We start from the raw sequence: 23,858 nt of genomic DNA on the forward strand, positions 1-23,858 counted from the left end.
ATAATGGTTGTCACACTTCAAGATATATATTCTTTCATAGGTCAATAATCTAGCAAAACAAACCACACTTGTGGGAAATAAAGCACACTTGTAGGAAAGTTTATTGCAAGAAAAGTAAATCACACTTGCAGAAAAGGAAACACACCAATTACTAAGAGTGACATGTTCTAACGTGATGGTTTCTTAGTTTGTTGTAACAATGATGCAATGGAACACGCCTAGGATGCAATGTATGATAAACAAACAACCTACAAATAATATTCAAACAAGACACAATTCTCAATTATAAGATATTACTGAAAACAAAATAAAAATAAGCTTCAAACGAGTTGCAAAAACAACCAGATTGTCTAGAAAAACATAAATCCATCCGCAAACCGTTAATCCTATGATTAGTCCCTAGAATTACGTAACCCAGAGTTGCAGTAGCAAGTAATTTGATTACAACATTAACAAATATTAGAATTGCAACATAAGGAAATTAATTGTGTTGTAGAAAAAGGAAACTATGACTTACAACAAAAGGACATTAATCAAAGTTACAATGAAACATAAATCAATTAACAACAATGTAACTAATTGTAATTTAACCAGAATTGGAAGGCTAATCTACTTGCTAATGCTAACTAGTTGTACCAATCTAAGGAGGGGTCTCTACCTCTTTAGATGAGATATCGTAACACCTTCAATCACATGATCACAAGATAGATATTGAACGAGTGGAACAGAGGAATATTTCGACTACAACAAACAAAAAATCATACAATAGTTAACAATAATTTCTTTTGTTCTCCTCTCCCGAGCTTCGAAGGAAGTTGGTTATATATACAAATATTCCAATGTCTAAACCGAGTGATAGATTATATGACCAACTTGAGAAAATAAGGCGACACATCTTGTTACAACAATATATTTAGAATTTGGTACAGTTTGGGAAAAAGATGACTTAGGTTAGTTGGCCATTATTGGTATTGAGTTTTTCTTCATGATTAGTCACCCACTTTCCTCCATCACCTTCAATTGAGAGAAAAACATGTTTGTTGTATAGCTAGAGCATTGATTGTCAAGTTATCATAGTGTACCAAAGTTGTAGTGATGTAAAGTCAATTCATTCATGAGTTGCAACAACTTCGTTGGTCCTGGATGAATTGCAACATTCCCTTTAGTGATCATGTTGGAGTTGCAACATTGTAGAGAAGTTTCAACAGTGGGATGTGTTATATTCTTTCCACGACTAGCCCACCTAGTTAACTAGGGGAAAAAGCCCCCCCTTTGTTGTGCCGATTGCGTGGTGGGGGGGCACAGGGGGTTTGAGGGGAGCGAGTAGCCCCCCTCTACAAGGTCCAGGGTAGCGCCCTGGGGAAATTTTTTTAGGACCCTATACTAGGTGGGACAAACCTACCTATGGTTTTGTGCATGGTTTTAGCACATGGTTTTGGGCGCGATGATTTTTCGGTCCATGTTATTGGATGCTTCGACATGTATATATATGTATTGTAAAATTCAAAGGAACATAATGAAGAATCAAGCTGGTAGTCTCGGTTTTGGGATCAAGGGGAAAATCTCTATGTATATGTGTTATGCTCTCGCATTGTTTATTTTTTGTTCTTAGAATTCGTAAGCAGGTAATTTATGTATGGGGTTAAAACCTACATTTGGCATCGAAGTTGTTTTGGCTTAAAGGGGACACCTTTGTTGCTGATGGTTTCGCTCAGGCCTGTGGTGGACCCTGTTCAGTGGGAGATATGCAGGATCGATTCTGGTGGTGAAAGAAGATCGCGAGTAGTGGAAAGATAGAGATTGAGAAATTTAATGGTCAGAGTTTTGAGTTATGGAAACTCAAGATGGAGGATTTGTTGGTAGACAAAGATCAGTGGATCGCGGTAGATCTAGGTACTAAACCAACGGGAGTGTTTGATGAAGAATGGAAGAAGTTGGATCGGAAGGTAAAGAACAAAATATGATTGTGTATCAAATTCAGTATTATTGAATGTATCAAGGGAAGCTACGACGAAGGCTTTGTGGGTCAAGTTAGGGACTTTGTACCAATCTAAGTCTCTGGTGAATAAACAGTTCTTATGGAAAAAGTTGTATAACTTGAAGATGAAAGATGGAGACTCAGTGACAGATCATATGAATGCATTTAATATTGTGGTAAGTCAGTTATTGTCTATTGATATTGAAGTTTCAGATGTAGATAAGTGCATCACTTTGTTGCGTTCTCTACCAGATTCGTGGGATAGTCTGGTTATTGCAATAGGTAGCAATGCAACTGCCTTGCTATTTAATGAAATAGTCTCATCCTTGTTGATGGAGGAGACGAGATGGAAAAATATGGAGAGCCAAAATGTTGATGCCTTGTCTATACGAGGATGGTCCCAGAACAAAAACAAAAATAAGTCATCGAGTGGGAAATCTAGATCTCCAGGAAAACCTGTAAAGGTGGTGTGCTGGAAATGCAGAAAGGAAGGGCACTACAAAAGGGACTATAAATATAAAGCTCCTAACAAAGGTAATGGATCTGATAATGCTCCTTCTACAGAGGCAAAAACCACCTCAGATGAAGGTGGGGATGTATACTTAGCTTCTTCAAGTACACATGTAGATCATGAAGCATGGTTGATTGACTCAGGTGCATCCTTTCACTTCACTCCCCATAGAGAGTGGTTCTGCGAGTATGAGAAATATGATGGTGGTGATGTCTTCTTGGGGGATGACATGAAGGCTAGAATCATTGGTCGTGGAAAAGTCAAGTTGAAGTTGCAAGGTGGAAGGATTAGAAAACTTCTGGGTGTTCTGCATATTCTTGCATTAGCCAAAAATCTGATTTTTGTAAGCAAGCTGGATGATGCAAGTGTAAAAATAGTGTTTGCGAAAGACACCTGCAAGATGGTTCAAGAGCACTGGTATTGATGCAGGGAGTTCGAATTGGAACTTTGTACAAGATGCAAGGTAGCACTATTATTGATAGGTGCAACAGTTTTGTGGTTCTTGAAAGTGGAGCATAAAATCTAGTGGTCTCTAGAGAAAAGACCATGCTATGGCATCAAAGGCTTCGAAATATTGGAGAGAAGGGCCTTCAAATACTTTATGGTAAAGGTATGGTTGAAAGTATGACTAATAGCTCTTTGGATTTTGATTTCTGTGAAAATTGTGTATATGAGAAGCAGAATTGAGTGAATTTCCCCTTTGTTGGTAAGAGGGCTAAACATATATTAGAGCTTGTGCACAGTGATGTGTTTGGACCTGTGAAGGTTCCATCACTAGGTAAGTCTATGTATTATGTATCATTCATAGACGACTTCTCAAGGAATACATGGATATATTTCCTCAAGAAAAAATATGAAGTCTTTGATAGGTTTAACGAATTTAAGGCTCTGGTGGAAAACTAGACAAAGAAGAAGATAACGGTGGAGAGTTTTGCAATAAGGAATTTGAAAAATTTTGTAGGAAGTGTGGTATAGCATAGCAAAAGACTACTCCATACACACCTGAGCAAAATGGAGTTGCAGAAAGAATGAACAATACGTTGATGGAAATGGCAAGAAGCATGCTCAGTGGTGTCGGGTTAGGATAGAAATTCTGGGCAGAGCCGATGGAGACTGCATGTTACCTAGTCAACATATCACCTTCCTCGGTGTTGGAGGATAAGACTCCACAAGAGGTATGGACTGGTAAGAAATACTCTCTTTCACATCTGAGGGTATTTGGATGTGATGCATATGTACGTGTTCCAAAGGAGAAAAGAACAAAGTTGGATAGTAAATTTGAAAAGTGCATCTTTATTGGGTATAAGGATGATTTAAAGGGTTATAAGCTTTGGAACCTAGTAACAAGGAAGGTTGTTTACAACCGAAATGTGGTGTTCAGAGAGGTGAAAACTTTTATTAAACATGAAGTCCCATCAAAGGAACCTGGGAAGATAGAGTTTGAGCTAAAGGAGGAAGAATTGGACTCTACAGCAGAAGAGGAATCAGAAGATGAAGAGCCACAAACTCTAGGTGTGAGAAGATTAGTTCGAAAAAAAGGCAACGATAAAGGTATAGTCCATCTGCTTTCTGTTCAAATTTTGCTTTATCTATTACTAATGATGATCCTAGAACTATGAAGGAAGCAGTAGATTCAGAGGATGACAAACTCTAGAAAGAGGCCATGGTTGATGAAATGGCATCTTTGCACAAAAATGAGGCTTGGGATCTGGTGGAGTTGCCGGCTGGAAGGAAACCCATTGGCAGCAAATGGGTGTTCAACAAGAAGACAAATGCAGAAGGAAAGATGGAGAAATACAAAGCTTGGTTAGTAACAAAAGGTTATTCTCAGGTGTCTGGAATTGATTTTGGTGATATTTTTTCTCCTATTGCTAAGGTAGCTTCTATTAGATTACTTTTATCTATTTTTGTTGCTTTTGATTTTGTGGTAGAATAGATGGACGTGAAGACAACATTTCTTCACGGGAATCTAGAAGAAGAGATCTACATGAAGAAACCTAAAGGCTTTGCGGTGAAGGGTAAGAAAGAACTGGTATGCAAGTTAAAGAAGTCTATGTATGGGTTAAAACCATCACCAAGGATGTGGTATTTGAAATTTGATACATTTATACGGGGACTTGGCTTCACTAGAAGCAAAGCAGATCAATATGTTTATTTTAAATTAATTGTTGACTGTGTTTTTATCTGGTCTTGTATGTGGATGACATGTTGATGGTTGGAAATGACAAATAAATTATCTAGAATTTGAAGACCAAATTGTCCTCCAAATTCGACATGAAACTTCTTGGTGTTGCAAGCTTTATTTTGGGCATGGAAATCAAAAGAGATAGGGCAAATAGGAAGCTCTGGTTAAACCAGAGGAAGAATGTTGAGACAATATTACAGAGGTTTAATAAGCAGGATAGTAAACCGATGAAGGTTCCTATTCCTGTAGGTGTAAAGTTATATGTTGAACAGTGTCCCAAGACACAAGAAGAGGAAGAGGACATGTCCCGTGTTCCATATGCAAGTGCAATTGGTAGCCTGATGTATGTGATGGTCTGTACTAGACCAAACATTGCACTTGCAGTGCGAGTATTGAGCAGGTTTATGTCAAAACCAGGGAAGAAGCATTGGACAACAGTGAAGCAGGTTTTTAGTTATTTGCGTGGCACTATGGTTCATGCTACCAAGGAAGACGAGGATTGGACAGAGTTTTGGATATTCGTGGCTTTGTTAATGCAGATTGGGCTAAAGATCTGGATCAAAGAAGGTATACAAGTGGGTATGTGTTTAACCTATTTGGAGGTGCAGTCAGTTGGATGAGTAAGAAACAATTTGCAGTGGCACTATCAACTACAGAGGCAAAATACATGGCAGCCACTCATGCAAGCAAGGAAGCAGTTTCGTTGCAGAGATTGTGTTAAAGTATGGGGTTAGTGTAGGGAGCTATAAGAATAGACTATGATAGCCAAAGTGAAATTTTCTTGGCAAAGAACCCTGCTTACCATTAAAAGACAAAGCACATTGATGTTCAGTATCATTTTGTGAGGGATATGATAGAAGACAAAAAGATGTTGCTAGTAAAGGTGGACACTTTGAAGAATATTGTAGATGCATTGACAAAATCTGTGAGCTCTGAGAAGTTTTGTTGGTGTAGAGAAACAATGGGCATTGCAGGGCTGGATAAATGACTAAGCTCTCCTGTGGAAAGAAAACAACAAGTGGGAGAAGGTTAGGTTGTGTTATATTCTTTCCACGACTATCCCACCTAGTCAACCGGGGGGTTAGAGGCAGGGCGGAGCCACCCCTTCGTTGCTCCGATTGTGCAGAGGGAGGGGTCACAGGGGGTTTGAGGGGGGCGGGTAGCCCCCCTCTATGGGGTCCAGGGAAGCGGCCCGAAGAATTTTTTTGGGACCCTATATTAGGTGGGACGGACCTACCTATGGTTTTGTGCATGGTTTTAACACATGATTTTGGGCCTAATGGTTTTTCGGTCCATGGTATTGGATGCTTCGGCATGTATATATATGTATTGTAACATTCAAAGGAACATAATGAAAAATCAAGCTAGTAGTCTTGGTTTTGGGATCCAGGGGAAAATCTCTATGTATATGTGTTTGATGTGTTATGCTCTCACATTGTTTATTTTTTGTTCTTAGAATTTGTATGCAGGTAATTTTTGTACGGGGTTAAAACCTATAGGATGGAAGAGAGTCATAGCACTCTACCTATCATGGTTTGTGGAGTTGCAACACCATTTTGGAGTTACAACTAGAGTTACAACAATGTGGAGGAGTTGTAACCATTGCCCTTTTTCTCTTGTATGACAATATTAGTATTAAAGATAACAATTGCACAATATAATGCATAAGAATAAGTGTAAAAGTGGAAAAAAATAGATTATTCATATCTACACTAGGAATGGGGTAATAGTGGATGAAAAGTGCATAAAGAGGTGAGGAAAAGTGGAATAACAATATAAAAAATGTTACATATTGGTGTTGACAATATGCCAATTTGGATACCTAATACCTTCCCTTTTGTTTATTCTTACAATTTTCTCCATTATTCATTTTTTCCAAATATCTACCTAATAATGTGCACCAAATATTAGCATAGGTTTAGGAGGTTTGCTAGGATTGAGTTGTTGGTATTAAGAGTATGTACAAGTATTTATGATAGAGAAATTATGACTGATATAAATAATATGCATATATTTTACATGGTGAAACCTAGACATTTTGTCTAGGAAACATCCATAGACAAGGCGAGGGTTTTATTATTAGGAGAATATTTTTACAATTAGGCTTACCAACCTCCTCAATCCCTTGGGTTTCATAAATAAGGTAGGAATCATTACAATAGTTTTGATACTTATCATCTTGTTTTGTAAACCAATACCATTAGAGTCGCTGTAACACATTTTACTTAGGTAAATTCATTTTTTTCACTTTCTTTTAATTAAATTATTGTCATACTCTAACAATCTCCACCTTGAAAATAATTTCTTGATACCTTGACCTTGCCAAAGTCCTTCCATCACCTCTTCTATAAGCCAAGAGAAACCAAATACCATCATATCTTCTTTAACAATATTGTTTTTGTAAACATGTTTGCACATTTTCGTGAGTGTGGACCTTTTTAAGTTATACTCCACCTCCATCAATGGTCTATCTTACAAAATGGTAGTTTATATCAATATGCTTAGTATTACCGTGATAAAATGGATTTGTATCCAAATGTATAACACTTTGACTATCATAGAACATAGTTAAGTTGTTATGCATTCTTCCAATTTCACCTAGAAGACCCTTCAACCAAATTTCCTCTTTGCAAGCATGTGAGACAACAATGTATTCTACCTTTGTGGTCGATAAGTTGACACTGATAAATATCTCTGCAAGAGTGAAAACATAACTCAAATTAGACCTCCTGTCTAAATCATTTGCATAATATTAATCAATATAGCCACATATATATTCATTACAACCATTAAAGGTGATGCCATGATCACTAGTGCGTTTAAGATACCGAAGCACCCATTTCAATACATGCCAATGTTCTTTTCCTGGATTTGCCAAGTATCTACTGATAATACCCACTGCATGGTGCATACATCAAACTTCCTACTGTATTAGAATAAGATATACAAGAAATATAATATTTTACTTCCTTACTAATGGGAAATAAACCTGGAGAAAGCTTAAAACAGGAAGCCCCAAAGGGATATTTATAGGTTTCACATTATTCATCTCAAAGTTTACAAGTAATTTCTTAGCATACATTTGTTGTGAAAACCCAAGGTTGCCATTTTTCATGTCTTTGTGTATTTCAATGGCCAATATTTGTTTTGGTGCTCTTAGACCCTTCATACCAAATGTCCTAGTCATCCGCACCTTCAACTTGTCAATCTCATCCATTCTTTTGCTTGCAACATGCATATCGTCAACATATAACTCTAAGATAATGAATATACCATTCAAACTTTTGAATTACATACAATGGTTATACCCACTTCTAGTATGGTTTCAATTCATAATGAAGGAATCAAACTTCTTGTACCATTGCCTGGGTGGCCACTTTAGGCTACACAATGATTTCTTGAGCTTGCAGACTAACATTTTGTGATGCTACACAATGATTTCTTGAGCTTGTAGACTAACATGTTGTGATGCTCCACAAAATTTTTTATTTATTCCATTTATATCTTTTCATTCAATCTCCATGTAGAAATATTGTTTTCACATCTAATTTCTCTAACTCTAAACCAAGCAAAGCAACTAGTGCCAACATAATACAAGTAGATACAAGCTTAACAAATAGCAAAATATTCCATGGAAATATATACCTTCTATCTAAGAGTAACCTTTTGCAGCCAATATGGTTTTATACTTTTCAACATTACCATCAACTCCTTTCTTTAAATTGTAGACCCATTTACATTTGAGAACCTTTCAATTTTTAAGAATTCATACCAAGTCCCAAGTTTTGTTCTTCTCCAAGGCATCCATTTCTTCTTTCATTGCTACCTTTCATTTGGCACTTTTGATATCACATATTGCTTCTTGATAATAAGAAAGACCCCTGTTATCAGTAATCGAAGCAATAGATGAAATAAAATCAGTATACCTTTTAGGAGGATTTCTCTCCCATGTAGATCATTTCAGCGTTGGTCATGGAATTTCCACATTTTCCTAAATATCTTTAGCATCTATGGCTTCTTTATCATTATAAGCTTCTTCTTACTTCCTTGTGACTATAAATGTTGGGTTTCCAACTAAATTTGTTGAATTAATGGTCCTTGTTTCTGTACTTGTTCTTGTTTCAAAACATCTTCTATACTGTCTAATTTAATGAGAGGAGATTCATCAAATATCACATCTCTGATGCTGATGATTTTATGAGCATGAGGATCCCATCATCTATATCCCTTAGCAACATCATCATAACCAACAAAGATACTTTTTTTTGATCCAGGGTCTAGTTTAGAACAATGATTCTTAGGAGTAAAAACATACAGTTCACAGCCAACAAATTTAAGGTTTGAATAATCACAGAATGACCTGTCCATACATGTTTAGGAATTTTATAATTTATTGCTATTGATGGTGATCAATTTATAAGATAACAAGCAACAATGATTGATTCTGCCCACAAATCTTATTGCAAATTGGCATTGTTGAGCATGCCTCTTGTTCTTTTTAGAAGAGTCATGTTCATGTGTTTTGCTATGTCATTTTGCTAGGGTGGATATGTAGTGCTTTTGTGTCTTATGATCCCATATTATTTGTAACACCTTTGAATTCTAAAGAAGTGAGCATGCCTTCATTATCCATTTTTAAATATTTGAATGTTTTGCCAATTTTGCTTTTTACCATTACTCTAAATTGTTTAAATGTATTAAACACATCAAATTTTCTTTTCAAAACATAAACACACATGTTTTCTAGAGAAATCGTTGATAAATGTTACAAAATATGATGATTCTACAAAAAAATAGTAGGGGTTGACCCCCAAACATCAGAATGAATATAATAAAAAATTCCTTTACTAACATGATTGTCTTTAAATTTATGTCTACACTGATTTCGAAATATACATTGTTTGTAGAAATTCAAATTTAGAGATTTCAAATTTGGAAGTAATTTGCGGTTCTTTAGTACCTGTAGTCCTTTCTCGCACATATCAACCAATTGTTGATGCCATAAATGAGTGGATTTAGTTGTCTCCTTAGATGCCATGGCTGCTTCATTGATCTGAGTACTTTTATCCAACTTGTAAATATTTATTGTCTTAGTAGCCTTCATGACTACTAAAACGCCCTTGGACACCTTCAATGCTCTCTAACTTGACCTATAAACATATGACCTCTAGAATACAAAGCTCCCAAAGAAATTAAATTCCTCTTTAGTTTAGCCACATGTATCACATATTTTTAATGTTCTTATAATACCATCAAACATTTTAATTTTGACACTTCCCACCCCATCAGTATTACAAGAAATGTTATTTCCTATAAGAACAATTCCACCATCAACTTCTTCATATGAAGAAAACCAATTTCTATGTGGACACATATGATGAGAACCACCATAATGTAACAACCACTCTTCACAGTATTAAGGAACATTACTAACAGAAAAAACTTCATCAATCAGACTCGAGTCTGATTCATTTATATTTTCCTCTTTTTGGAGTCCTCCTTGCATTCTTGTCTCTTCCAACAATCCTTCATGAGACCCCTAGTCATGTTATAGTACCAAGATTTGAGTTTGCTCTTTTTGCTTTTGGAATTTGGGTTGGATGTAACTCTCGACTTTTCTCCTCTTTCATTGGACTAACCTCTAGCCACCATTGCTTTTGGTGTGGAGGTTTCAATAATTGATTTCCTCCTCATATACAACAAAGCTCCAACAACATAATTAAATTCAAGAGTTTTAGTTTAATTTGAGTAATTAAATGATCCCACAATTCAAGCAATGAACACAACAATGCAACTTCTTTATATGCACCATCATTTTAATATCCATACTATCCAATTGGCAAATAAAAGTATTAAACACATTCAAGTGATCTGTAATTTTCGTACCTTCTTTCATTTTTCGTACTGCATAGTCACTTCTTCTAGTAAGTTCGGTTCATATAAAGTCCTTCTAACTTAGCCCACAAGCTTGTTGTTGTTGCTTCTCCAATGATGTTAAACAAGACATCATCAACTAGACATAACTTAATTGTACTGAGGGCTCTAGTATCCATGTCCTTCCACTCTTCATCAGTCATTGTTACAAGTTTCTTCCTCCTCCCGTCCGATGCCTTTCTACAACCCTTGTTGCACTAATAAATCCCTCATTTTAGGTTTCCACATTTTAAAGTTGTTTTTTGCCATTAAAAATTTCAACTTCAAATTTAGTATTTTCTACCTTGCCATTATCCTCTGTAGAAATTTCTACAAATCTAGCTCTCATACTATGTAGAAATTTCTACAAGTCTAGCTCTGTTACCATGTAGAAATTCATTGGAGATTCAAACTACTTATGTAATTTTCTAAAACAAAACACCTGGATCTACTCTACTCATCGACGAAACAATAAATGATCAATGAAATCATGAATCATATAAGAGAAAGAATTCAATCACACATAGCACAATGATCATATGGGGAAATCCATGGCTAAAAACCTCTGCTATATTTATATTGCATTAGTCAAAGGATCTAGATGAATATAATATGCTCTGCTCAAGCTCGAACTCAACCTGCACAAGTGTTTTCTATCCTCTGCCTTACTGACTATCTTTGGCCAATAATTAGCCAAATTTCCAAGCCTAAAAGTGTTGAGAATGCAATAAGATGATGGAGCTTAGTGGAAAGAAGCCGCCTTCACTAAGTGGTCCCGCAGGCTATTTTTGGCGAAGTCTATTTTTAGACATATGGATCATGGTCTATGAGTTGCAGGATGCTATTTGTGGATGATTGGTCATGTTGGTAAAAATAGATGGACTTCTATTTTTAGACATATGGGCAGATTCTATTTTTAGACTGCCAGGCTAAAAATAGAACAGTCGAATATTATTAGCTCATAATAATATTTGAACTATAAACATTATCTTATCCTCTTGGAACACTTCAGTTTGAGCTACAGATGTGGCACATGCAACTTTCAGAGGGAAATACACTTTTCTTATGGTTCAGTTGAGCTATTGCATGGTGGACTTCAGTTAGAACTCAAGTGGTTGAGTTTGGTGGAGTTGATTGAGGAGTTGATGGAGTTGTGTTCAGTTTGACTTGGTTAAACTAGTTGTATTTAGTCTAACTGCAGAATACACTAGTGATGAATGATGTGAATTAATTGTTAATTAATTCACTAATTATTAACTTATAAAGCAACTAAATAATACATCAGTTAACTCAGTGCATGGACAGTTCAGTGGAGACAGGTGTTAGAGGTTGAGATTGCCATCAGTTGTGACTATAGTTGTGCATGAGATTTGCACAATCAATGGATTGAGTATTGCCAATGAGGATTGCATGGTTCAGCCAAGGGAAATACGAGTTTGGATCAGCCATACTCATCTATTCTCATGCAGGATTGCGTAGTGGAGGCAGGCAAGCAGTGGAGGAGATTTGAACCCGTGATTGATTCAGATCTGAGCTAGTTTTGTGTGTAACAGGTGGAGATAGTACTGAGTACTTGTGAGGAGTATTGTATTATGCATTGTTAAATGTTCTCAATCATTATAATACAGATAGTGTGGGGTTTTCAACTGTATGCTTTCCCCGGATTACATACTGTGTTAATGTGCACATGCAATTGATGTTTCATTGTTTTTAATTCCGCAAAATTGATGATCAACATAGAGGAGGTTATGTATTATTCATGTATTCTGCAATAGTGTATAATCGGGATAATCTCTGTGAATAAGTGTCATATTATTAAAAATTTCTACATGGTATCAGAGCAGGTTGATCATTAGATCTATTATTCAGAAAGTGTTTACATTTTACTTCTTCAGGCAGAGTCTGTAATCGGGCCAGGTAGCCTCTGGATTCATCCTTCCTTTGGAAGGTGAGATATCTAGTAAAAGCCCATATAGTCAATCTCTGTATGAGAAATACTTTGTTCTCACGAATTTTAGATCAGAGGCGGTTGAGTTTTGAGCTGGTGGAATTCGAATTTGCATCAGTGTTTTCTTGGTGTCAAAGTTGAAATGTCTTTCAACGGATTGCGATTGGAGTATGCTCTTGAGGGCAGCTTGAATTATATTGCATGGAAAGATAGGATGGAGGCGGTGTTAGGTGATAATGGGCTGAAGGAATTCATAGAGGTTGAGGTCCCAATGCCTACTGATACTGCTCAAGTTGAGGTTTGGCAAAAGAAGACAGCAAAGTGTCGAAGGATTCTGTTGGAGGACATGAAGGATCACATTATGTCCAACCTGCATGGAAAGGCTTCTCCATACTTGATGTGGAAAGCATTGAAAGATCTATTCCAAAACAAGAGCGATCAGAGAAAGCTGGCGCTCAAGGATAAACTCAGAAACATTAAGTGTGAGAAAGGAGACAGTATGCCCAAGTATCTCACGAAGTTCACTCAATGCAGGGATGAGCTAGGAAGTGTGGGGGTGACTGTCAATGATGAGGACTTGGTGAGCTTGGCTCTCCTTGGTATTCCAAAGAGTTGGAATTCCTATCAGGACTCTGTCAATGGTCAGGAGAAATTTCTAGGATGGGAGAGACTTTGGTCAGATCTTGTGCAGGAGGAGATTGGGCGGAATACCAGGGACGGATCTTCATCAAAAGCAATTGATGAAGAAAATTGCGCTTTGGTTGTCAAAGGAAAGAAGGGGAAGAACAAGAAAGCTTCTCATTCTGGTGCGAAAGGCAAGAAGCAGGACATGTCCAAGGTGAAGTGCTTTCACTGTCACCAGCACGGACACTATGCCACAAATTGTCCATAGAAGAAGAAAAATAAGAAAGTTGTTGGATCTGCAGTAGGAGAGGCCTTAGCCTCGTAGTTTGAGCTTGATTTTTCATTGATCACATGCTTGGTATCAAGTGTGATGGGATCAGTATGGTTCTTGGACAGTGGTGCGTCTTTTCACATGACAGGAGATCGAGATTTGTTTTCTTATCTGCAGGAGAAAGATCTTGGAGTGCACATCGAGATGGGTGATGATGGTAGACATAGTGCAACTGGTATCAGTACCATTTCCTTTGAGAGGGAGTCTGGTAAACCCTTCGTATTGAAGGAAGTGATGCATGTTCCAAGATTGAAGAAGAATCTTATCTCTGTGGCGATGTTAGAAGACAAGGGATATGATGTTGTTTTCAGCGAGGGAAAGGCTTTCCTGCGCAGTAAGAGAACTGGAGAAACCCAGAAGATAGGGGTTTGAGTCAGGAACCTTAATCAGTTGCATGTAGATGGTTGCATAGCAATGGCATGCAAGGTAGAAGGATTGGTGAGCCGGGATGATGGTGAGCTATGACACAGGATATTGGGTCACCTTCACCATGGAGCCTTGAAGATACTGCAACAGATTATTATTGGGCTTCCTAAAGGCACTCTTGCGCAGTCAGATCAGTGCAAGGGGTGTACTTTGGCAAAATTTGTGAAAGCCACCTTTCATGAGAAGGATAGTCACGCCACGACGATCCTTAAGAGAATTCACACAGACGTGTGTGGACCTTTCTCAGTAGCTTCGACATCAAAGCACGGGTACTATGTGATCTTTGTTGATGATTTCTCTCGAAAGTGTTGGATCTTCTTCATGCAGAAGAAGAGTGAGACATACTCAAAGTTCTGTGAGTTCAAAGCACTAGTTGAGAAGGAGTCGGGGAAGAAGGTGAAGGCTCTTAGGAGCAACAATGGCTGTGAATTCATCTCTGGCGAGTTCAAGGACTTCTGAAGCGCAGAAGGGATTCGAAGAGAGCTCATAGCTTCCCATAACCCACAACAGAATGGGGTTGCTGAGCGTAAGAACAGAATGATTGTGGGTGTTGCACGTGCGATGTTGCATGATCGGGGCCTACCCCTTCACTTGTGGGCAGAAGCATGCAATACTGCAGTATATCTGCAGAACCATTGTCCTCACAGGATACTTGTCATGTGTACACCCGAGGAGGCTTATTCTGGTAAGAGGCCTAATATTTCTCATTTGAGGATTTTTGGTTCTAACGTTTACATGCATGTGATGAAGGATGCCAGGAAGATGCTGGAGCTGATCGCAAAGGTTGGGATATTTTTGGGGTACACTGATACGCCCACAACTATTGTGTGTATTTGCCAGACAGTCGCAAGACTGTTGTGCGACGGGATATAAAATTTCAGGAGGAGAAAGCCATGAAGTGTTCGCTTGAGAGGGAGCCACACTTGCATGCAGATGAGGAGCTATTAGTTCCTAAGGATGAGCTTTAGGACATGGATCAGCCACAGGACGAAGTTCACGGAGTGGAAGAGACCACTCATGCAGTGCCAACCATCAGAGGGCGAAAGCGCATGACAGAAGCTAAGCGACTGGATCAAGATGCAGAGAAGGTTGTAGGACCACCTATAGATCAACGCAAATAGAGACAGTCACCTGATCGGTACACTGGATACATGGCTCTTGTGAGCAAATGTGTCATGACTGAGCCATCCTCTTTCGAGGAAGTTGTGGAGGATCCTGCATGGGTAGATGCCATGGTGGAAGAGTATGATTCAATTGTCAGAAATAGTGCATGGGAGATTGTCCCAAGACCGGAAGGGAAATCAGTGGTGGGTTCGAGATGGATCTACAAAGTGAAGCAGGCAACTAACGGGAGTGTGGAGAAGTACAAGGAAAGATTTGTTGCCCAAGGCTTCTCACAGATAGAGGGGATCGATTATGAAGAGACCTTTGCACTTGTCGCAAGGTATTCTTCCACACGGACGATTCTTGCTCTCTCAGTGTAGATGGGGTGGCACATTCATCAGAAGGATGTGAAGACTGCGTTCCTCAACGGATTCATTGAGGAGGAGGTGTACGTAGAGCAGCCGAAGGTTTCGAGATCTTCAGCAGCGAGTCGCATGTGTGCAGGCTCAAGAGAGTGCTGCATGGGTTGTAAGAAGCACCACGCACTTGGTACACACGGATAAACAGTTATTTCATCAGACTTGGATTCTCCAAGAGTGAGGTGGATCCTAACCTATACTAGATTGTGGTGGAGGGTAAGTTGCTTATCATTGTACTTTATGTAGATGATTTGATTCTAATAGGTGATGAGCTGTTGATACTTTCATGCAAGGAGGATCTTGCTAAGGAGTTTGAGATGAAGGACTTGGGCCTCCTTCATTATTTCCTGGGATTGGAAATTTGGCAGCGCAGTGATGGACTATTTGTTTCTCAGGGTAAGTATGCTCGGGAATACTGGAGAAGTTCAACATGCATGGCTACAAGCCTGTTGATACTCCTCTTCCTATAGGTTGGAGGAAGGAGGATGTTACTTCAGTAGAAGTAGTGGATGCCACTATTTATCGACAGTTGGTAGGGTCGCTTATGTATCTGGTCAATACACGACCCAATATATGCTATGCTATTAACGAGCTTTCACAAGCTATGGTTAAGCCAACCAAGCTCTTTTGGAAGGTAGTCAAGCATGTATTGCATTATCTCAGAGGCACATCGAGATATGGATTGTGGTACAGACAGGAGGATGAGGCGAAGCTATGTGGCTTCACGGATGCAAATTGGGCAGGGAGCCCAACAGACGGAAAGCGCACATCTGGAGGGGTCTTCAGTATTGGGTCGACAGTAGTTTCTTGGTACAGCAGGAAGCAGAGATCCGTGGCACTCAGTTCAATAGAGGTCGAGTATATGGCAGCAAGTTTGGCTGCATGCGAGGCTATATGGATGAGGAAGATCCTGGTTGGGTTGTTCGGATACTTGGAGCCTACTGTGATTTATTGTGATAACCAGAGTTGCATTAAACTCTCAGCTAATCCAGTATTTCATGATAGATCTAAGCACATTGACATCAAGTACCATCATATCAGAGATTGTGTGTAGCGAATAATCATGTTACTTTCATACATTCCAACAGAGGATCATGATGCTGATATCTTGATGAAGGCACTCACCAGGAGCAAATTCGAATACCACCGAGGCAGGATAGGGGTTGCTGATAATCCATATCTTGTTGAGAGGGAGTCTTGAGAATGCAAGAGAAAGGCATGGTGATTAAGCTAGATTTGTCAAATGCCTTTGACAGGGTGAGACACGATTTCCTATTTTTTGTGATGGAGAAATTTGGCTTCTCAAAAGCTCTCATAACTTGGGTGAAAGCCTTCATTGCCTCCCCTTGGATAGCGCCCCTGGTTAATGGTCGTTCAACGGAATTCTTCCAGGCCTCGAGGGGGCTAAGACAAGGTTGCCCTTTGTCCCCGCTTCTTTACGCCATTCAAGATTCGATGCTCAACTTCTAGCTAGACTAATGTCAACAGATCCAAACTCTGCCAGGCCTGAGAATGGCTCACAATGTTAAAGACATAAATCATGCCCAGTTTGCTGATGATACTTTATTTCTTGGAGGAGCTAGCATAAATTCTGCTAGAACCTTCAAGAAGGAGCTGGACATTTATAAGGAGGTTTCGAGCAGCAAGATTAACTATCTAAAAAGCACGATCTATGGCTGGAATTGCTCGATCAAGGATTTGACAGACATAGCCAGGCTTTTAGAAATGGAAAGAACCCTGACGTGGGAGTCATTTAAGTATCTTGGGATCCCAATCTTCAAATCAAATCCTAAGGTTTCTCACTGGATGCCTTTGCTAGACAAGCTAAAACTCAGAATACAAGCTTGGGGAGCCTCATGGTTGAATAATGTTGGGAAGGTAATCCTTATGAAATCTGTTCTCATAAGTCTCTCGGTTTATCAGAACTCCATCCTTCTAGCCCCTAAAACCTTTATTAGCAAAGTGGATGGTCTCCTGAGAAGATTTCTGTGGGAGGGAGGGAAAAATAAGGAAAGAAGGCTCCATTTAGTAAGTTGGGACACTATTAAGAAGCCTTTCTTGGAAGGAGGTCTCCAAATACGGGATCTGGTAGCCCAAAATCTTGCTCTGGGCTCTAAGCTCCTTTGGAACATTATTTCTGGGAATCCCAGTTGGAGCAAGAGAGTTCTGTGGAAAAAATATTTTCATGGGCAGCGTTTGAGGTGCTTGGACCAGCCTCCAAGAATTTCCAAAGGATCTCCAATTTTCAAACTCTGTCTCACAGCTTTGAAACATTTTAGTCATAAGCTTTATTGGATCCCAAGTAATGGGAAAAAAATAAAAAATTGGGAAGATTCAATTCTTGGAGATCAGCCCTTAAATCAAATGGCAGAACTGGAAAATATCAGAGTTTGGCTTCAGGCCAGCAATCTGGAAACCCTTTGGGACATATCCAATTGGACAAATGATGCTGAAAGTATATGGGATGGTTGGAATTTGGGGGAGGTCCCTCATCGGCTGGATGTCGAAGCCAACTTATTGTTGGACTTGCTTCGAGGAAAATCTCCCATAAAAGCCTCTTCTAAGGACAAAAGAGGGTGGGGTTCTCTCTCAGGCTCTTACTCAGCGGTAGAAGGTTACAAAAGTATGATGGTTGTCCCTAGCGTCCCCCTAGATCCAACTCAAAGGAAATTTATTTGGTCTTTCCCTGCTCTCCCCAAAATTGACTTCTTCTGCTGGACTCTGGCGCATAAAAGTATCCTCACTAGAGATAACCTGAGGAAGCATGGAATGGAAGGTCCCTCCAGGTGCCCTCTTTGTGCTTTGGATGAAGAAACAGCTAACCACCTATTCTTTTTGTGCCCCTTTGCTCAAGAAGTTTGGAGGGGTGTCCTGATGTTAGGATCAGACAAAATAGAGCTTCCAGGAAATACTCAGGACCTGCTAAGAAACTAGGCCAAATTATCCCCATTCTGTCTCTCCAAAAAAAGCCTTCTCAAGACGTCCTGGATGTGGATCCCCAAATTCACATGCTGGAAACTGTGGCTGGAGAGGAACAACAGAATTTTTAGGGAGGAGAGTTGTAACCCGATCAGAATTATCACTAAGATCAAAGCTCTGTTGGGGGAGGCCTTAGAAACCAATCCCACCATAAGAAATGGCATGATTCTGGACAGCGAGGAAGACCAATGGTTAAAAGAGCTTGTCCCAAATCACCAGAACAGACCCATTCCTCCTGCTAAAGCCCCCTCTCACTGGGAAATTCGTCTGGAAGAACAAGAATTCATCAAATGGAGATCTGCTTTGGATGATCACTACCTTTTCTTCGATGGGGCCTCTAAAGGCAACCCAGGAAAGGCGGGTGGCAGTGGAGTTATTTTAAGCCCAGGTGGCTCAACTGAGTTGCGCTTTGCTTGGGGTCTAGGGCATGAAACAAACAACAGAGCGGAGGCTCTTGCTCTGTGGCAGGGTCTAAATCTAGCTCTCAAGAGGAACCTCCTCTCCATCTTAGTCTTTGGAGACTCCAGACTAATTATGCAGGCTATGAACTCTCAAAAGATCCCTTCCCAAGTGTAGTTAGCCCCCATCCTAAAAAAAAACAGACTTTTGTTGCCCAAGTTCCACAAAATATCCTTCTATCATGTTCTGAGGAAGTTAAACTCACAGGCGGACTTGGAAACCAATCTAGGCTCTCTCAGGAGCAGGAGATCTCTGTTAGTTTTTGACGTGGAATTGGACTGCAGCATTCCTTATTTCTGGAGATGTCTAGGCCTCTATTCCTTTGAGCATTCTGTTGATTCAAACTCTCTATACCTCGAGACCGAACCATTCTGTGATGGCCACTGCTAGGATAAGCGGACTCACCCACAAGGGAAGTTTAGAACGCATCCTCGGCATTTCGATCTCTGTTTGTTGCTGGAAATCACTGCTGCACCTGGGTAGGTGCTGGGGAGTTCACGAGGGCCTCCTCAAGACCAGTTTCTGCTCTTGGGTTTCTTGAACTCTTTATAACACTCCACTAGATCAAAAAGAAATCGCAGTGTTTCTTGGGCTGATCTGGCTCCCCTCTGCGTTGGGTCTCCTCTCTGCAAACTTGGAAGCAGATCTTCGTCTCGGAAAGAAAAATTTCAGAGCTTTCCTCCTCTAGAGATTATCCTCCTGAGCCTAGGGATTGGTCCTCTTTGTTGGCTGCAGTTAGGATGCACTGCGCCTGTGATCAGTTATCAAAGGGGAACAACAAAAACTCATGGGATGTTCTTTTTGGAAAAGGAACAGTAGAAAATCACAAGAGCCAATCCTTTGGAAAAGGAACAGCAAAGAAATGCAAGAGTTGTTCCATCGGGAAAAAGGAACAGCAGAAAAGGAACAACATAAATTATAGCAGAAAAGGAACAGCAAAAAAGGAACAGCAGAAAAGGAACAATAGAAAAAGAACAACAGAAAAGGAACAGCAGAAAAAGAACAGCAAAAAAGGAACAGCAGAAAAGGAACAGCAAAAAAGGAACAACAGAAAAGGAACAGCAGAAAAAGAACAGCAAAAAAGAAACAGTAGAAAAGGAACAACAGAAATTTGCTGATAAGAGCACTTTCAAGAAATCAATTGCAATTTTGTAACAATGAATTACAGAAAAGCCCTGTTAAAGCCCTCGGCAGCTGTTTTGCCGAATCATAAATAAAAACTATCCATTATTGTCAAAAAAAAAAAATTGCATATATTTAGGTTATTCATTGTTATTAATATGTTTTATTTAATTCCACGGTTTCTTTTATTAAATTGTGTTTAATTATTTTTTATGATATTTCCTTACGTGACCTATTATTAATTTCTAAAATTATTTTCAATTATTATTGATTAATTGATATTTTTTGTTAATTTGATTGTTTGTTTTATCATTTTTTTCTATAATAAATAATGTCATATATTTAGGTTATTAATTTTTATTAATATGTTTTATTTAATTTCATGCTTTGTTATATTAAATTGTGTTTAATTATTTTTTTATATGTGCTATTATTAATGTCTAAAATTATTTTAGAAATTATTATTATTAATATTATTCACATTATTAATAATATTTAAGTTAATATGAATAATTAATAATATACGTGTATAACAACCACAATTATATTAATATAAATGTGGTTATGGTAGTATCTATTATATAAACCAAGATAGATCCATCTCAACTTTGGATCTATTAAGCCCCGAGAGGGATCAAATTTCTAGAGGTGCAAACATTTTCTCAAGTTCAATATTTAAATCTCTTTTTTTAGTGTAAAACTTGAGCATAGGTTTTCACCTCCGCAAGAGATTTGATCCCTGACAACACTTATAGATCCCGAGTTGAGATGGATCTACATTGGTATAGAAAATAATGCACATATTTTTGGACCTATGCAATCAAAACTTTGTGAATATGAATATCCAAATAAACCTATATATGATTATAGGTAATGAATATCAATATGAGTGTGGCACAAGCGCACACACACACACACAACTACACATAATAAATGAAAGAATATATATGTTAAGTGTGCATATATTTATATACAATTTTAAAAAGGATATATATTTCGTAAAGGGTATGTGCCATTAATGTGTCAATACATCTATAATATGACAATAATTTAAGAGGAATAAGTAAAGGGTTTGATAACAATAGAAACTAGCACAACCATATAAATGAAATGACTGAGCATCAATTCATAATATGAATAAAAACACCTATTTCATGATAGATCCCAAGTAGTTTTTTGTTTTTTGTTTTTTTTTCAAGATGAACCCAATTTCAATTCATAATATGAATAAAAACACCTATTTCATTATAGATCTAAAGTTTTTTTTTTCAAGATGAACACATCTTAGCTACTAGCAAACCTCTAGGGTCTATGGCTTGTACTCCTCTCCATAAACATGGGGAATTTGAACCTTGGATCTCTTAGTTTTCTAATAGCTTACATTACTTCAATTGAGCTGCCCCTAGGACCAAGATGCTAAAATTATTAAAAATGTCATAAGAATTAATTAACTATTATTATTATTATTATTGATGATAAAAATAATTGATGTTTAATTTAAACATTGGTACATTGAAAAAGACATTGTAACATTATACATTTTGGAGTTTTTAACGAACATTTTTTTTAATCCAATCTTGATTTTTGTTGTTTAAAACCGGTTTTTCACTGCACACATATGAATTCGGCATGGTGAAAAACCCATGTGACACTTGAATTTCTGAGATTTCACAACTCAAACTTGTGGTTCCAACAAATCTCTATCTGATTGTGTGATGAAAGAAAAACTGCTTAATGGCAGTTTAGCTTCATCTTTACAATAATCGGACGTGGACCTGTGGATTATGGGCCCACGTTTATATCGAAAGCCTTTACATTGGTGGATTTTAACAAAAACTTGACCAATCACCAAACAACGGAATAATACATAACCTGCCAACAAACGTCGGTCCCACTCCGAACGCATACAACCGGACCTCAAATAGAATAAACCCATGTCCATAAACTTCTCGGGTCTGCTCAGGCCATTAACCACACGCACTTCTCCACGCGATCACCGTCTAATTGATCCTGTGATGAACGGTCAAGATCGTCGGATCTCAACGAGAGTTTAATCTCGTTGCATAAAACCTCATCGGGTCTGATTTGGGAATTGAAAACCGTGCTTGTTCGCACCCGATACACGTCCGATCACCCTTTCAATGGATGGTCCGATCACCTCTGGACTTCAACTCAATTAAATCTCGGCTCATATCCTATCGGGTCCATCCTCTGGAATACCACCTATGGTTTTGAGGTTGCCCAATAATCCACTTACCACCTTATGAAGACTGCCTTTGCCACTTAACGCATGCACTTTTAAACCACGCGATGACCATTGATCTTCTACCATTGACAGCTGTGATGGCTCCTCCGCCATTCCTCTTCCATGGTTAATATCCGTTGATCTAAACGATCTGACAGTTCCCATTCTTTTCTACCTACGTCATTGATCATCTGATTATTGGTGGAATTACGTTAAACACATAGTTATCTACCATAATTGTTTAAGGAGAAGTTCACAGGAACTTCGTCCTTTACACTCGCATCACTCCATACAACATCATGCTCTCTGATATTGAATTAGTATTGGATCACCATCAATCCTTATAGTGATCGATGGTCGATCAATAAACCTTTACATGGAATCTAACTCATACATCTAACTATAGGTACAACACTATATAGACACCCAAAATACCGATAACACACATATTTATATTATATACAGAACTCAATTACAGTCTAAGGCATTTCATCCTTAGTAACAAATTCTCCTTCGACTACATTATATCCTCACTCTTCTTTATATATCTATGTATTTCCTATCTCTCTCTGAACTATATGTCTCACACAACTTAGACTCTTTATAGAAGATTACAAAGTTGTGGATCATCTCAGATCCACGATTTCCTCTCACAAATCGCTCAACAACCCCTAAATCTCTCTATGGCAGATAATTACATTTAATTAAGTCTTCTAGAGACTTTATCAATTCCATCACTTTAGCTCTATTTTAACAGAATTTTCTCCTGATTACAATGGTTGTCCACATTCTCCCTCTTCTTAGATTTGACTTTGACTTTTGATTCAGGATGCTCGGATGCTCCTGCATTAGACTCCTGAGGTACAAAAATTTATGACCTCCTAGTCATATGCTTCTCCTTCATCCCTTAGCAATTCTACCCACATTCTCTGTGGAATTGATTTTATGATCTTTCTGTGAGCTGCAACAAAACCTATGCAGTAACAGGCTACCCTACTACACATGCCTCACTAAGCTTTCTCCTCTGAGCTTAGTCTTTTGGCACCTCTCTGGTTCTCTCCTCTATGGAACCATTTGAGCACTCCATGCTCTAGGTTGCTACATTCTTCTCAGCTTCCTCTGCCGTGTTGTGGCCACCAACAACCCCCCTTCTTATTTAGTGTTATTACTAATACTAAATAAGTGGGGACCCTTAGTCAAAAAATTTTAAAAATCAATTAGTACTTGTATTTCCTCTTTAATAAAACTTACCATCATAAACTTAAGAAAATACTCTTGAAAAATCTAAAAAGCTTAAGTTTCATGATGAGGAAAGATAAAATCACTCCTTAAGAAATATCGCATCGCAGAAAGGATAATAGGATGCCTCCTTACAAGCCAAACTCTGAGATTATGAGATCGCAATACGAAATTGCATAATAAAAAACATATATCGCATCGCATGCCTTAAAACGTACTTACGCTGGAAAACCGCAGAAAACGCTGATATGCGATGGCACATATCGCAAAATCACACCTCGCAAGAAACACATTAACACAAAATGGGCACATACTATGATTATGCGATATTGCGACCATGCGATATTGCGATAGAGCGGCAAAGCGATCTTACGA

General features: G+C 38.4%; 1 pseudogene; it reads right to left on the reverse strand.

The window, feature by feature from the left end:
- LOC149240392 (protein IQ-DOMAIN 6-like) overlaps positions 1–19,315 on the reverse strand; it is a 51,315-nt pseudogene extending 32,000 nt beyond the window's left edge.
- Positions 19,316–23,858: the final 4,543 nt, after the last annotated feature.

This window comes from Pinus tabuliformis, chromosome 8 (genome assembly GCF_031772625.1).
Source record: "Pinus tabuliformis cultivar Carrire ecotype Pingquan chromosome 8, CPIR1, whole genome shotgun sequence".
Classification (NCBI taxonomy): domain Eukaryota; kingdom Viridiplantae; phylum Streptophyta; class Pinopsida; order Pinales; family Pinaceae; genus Pinus; species Pinus tabuliformis.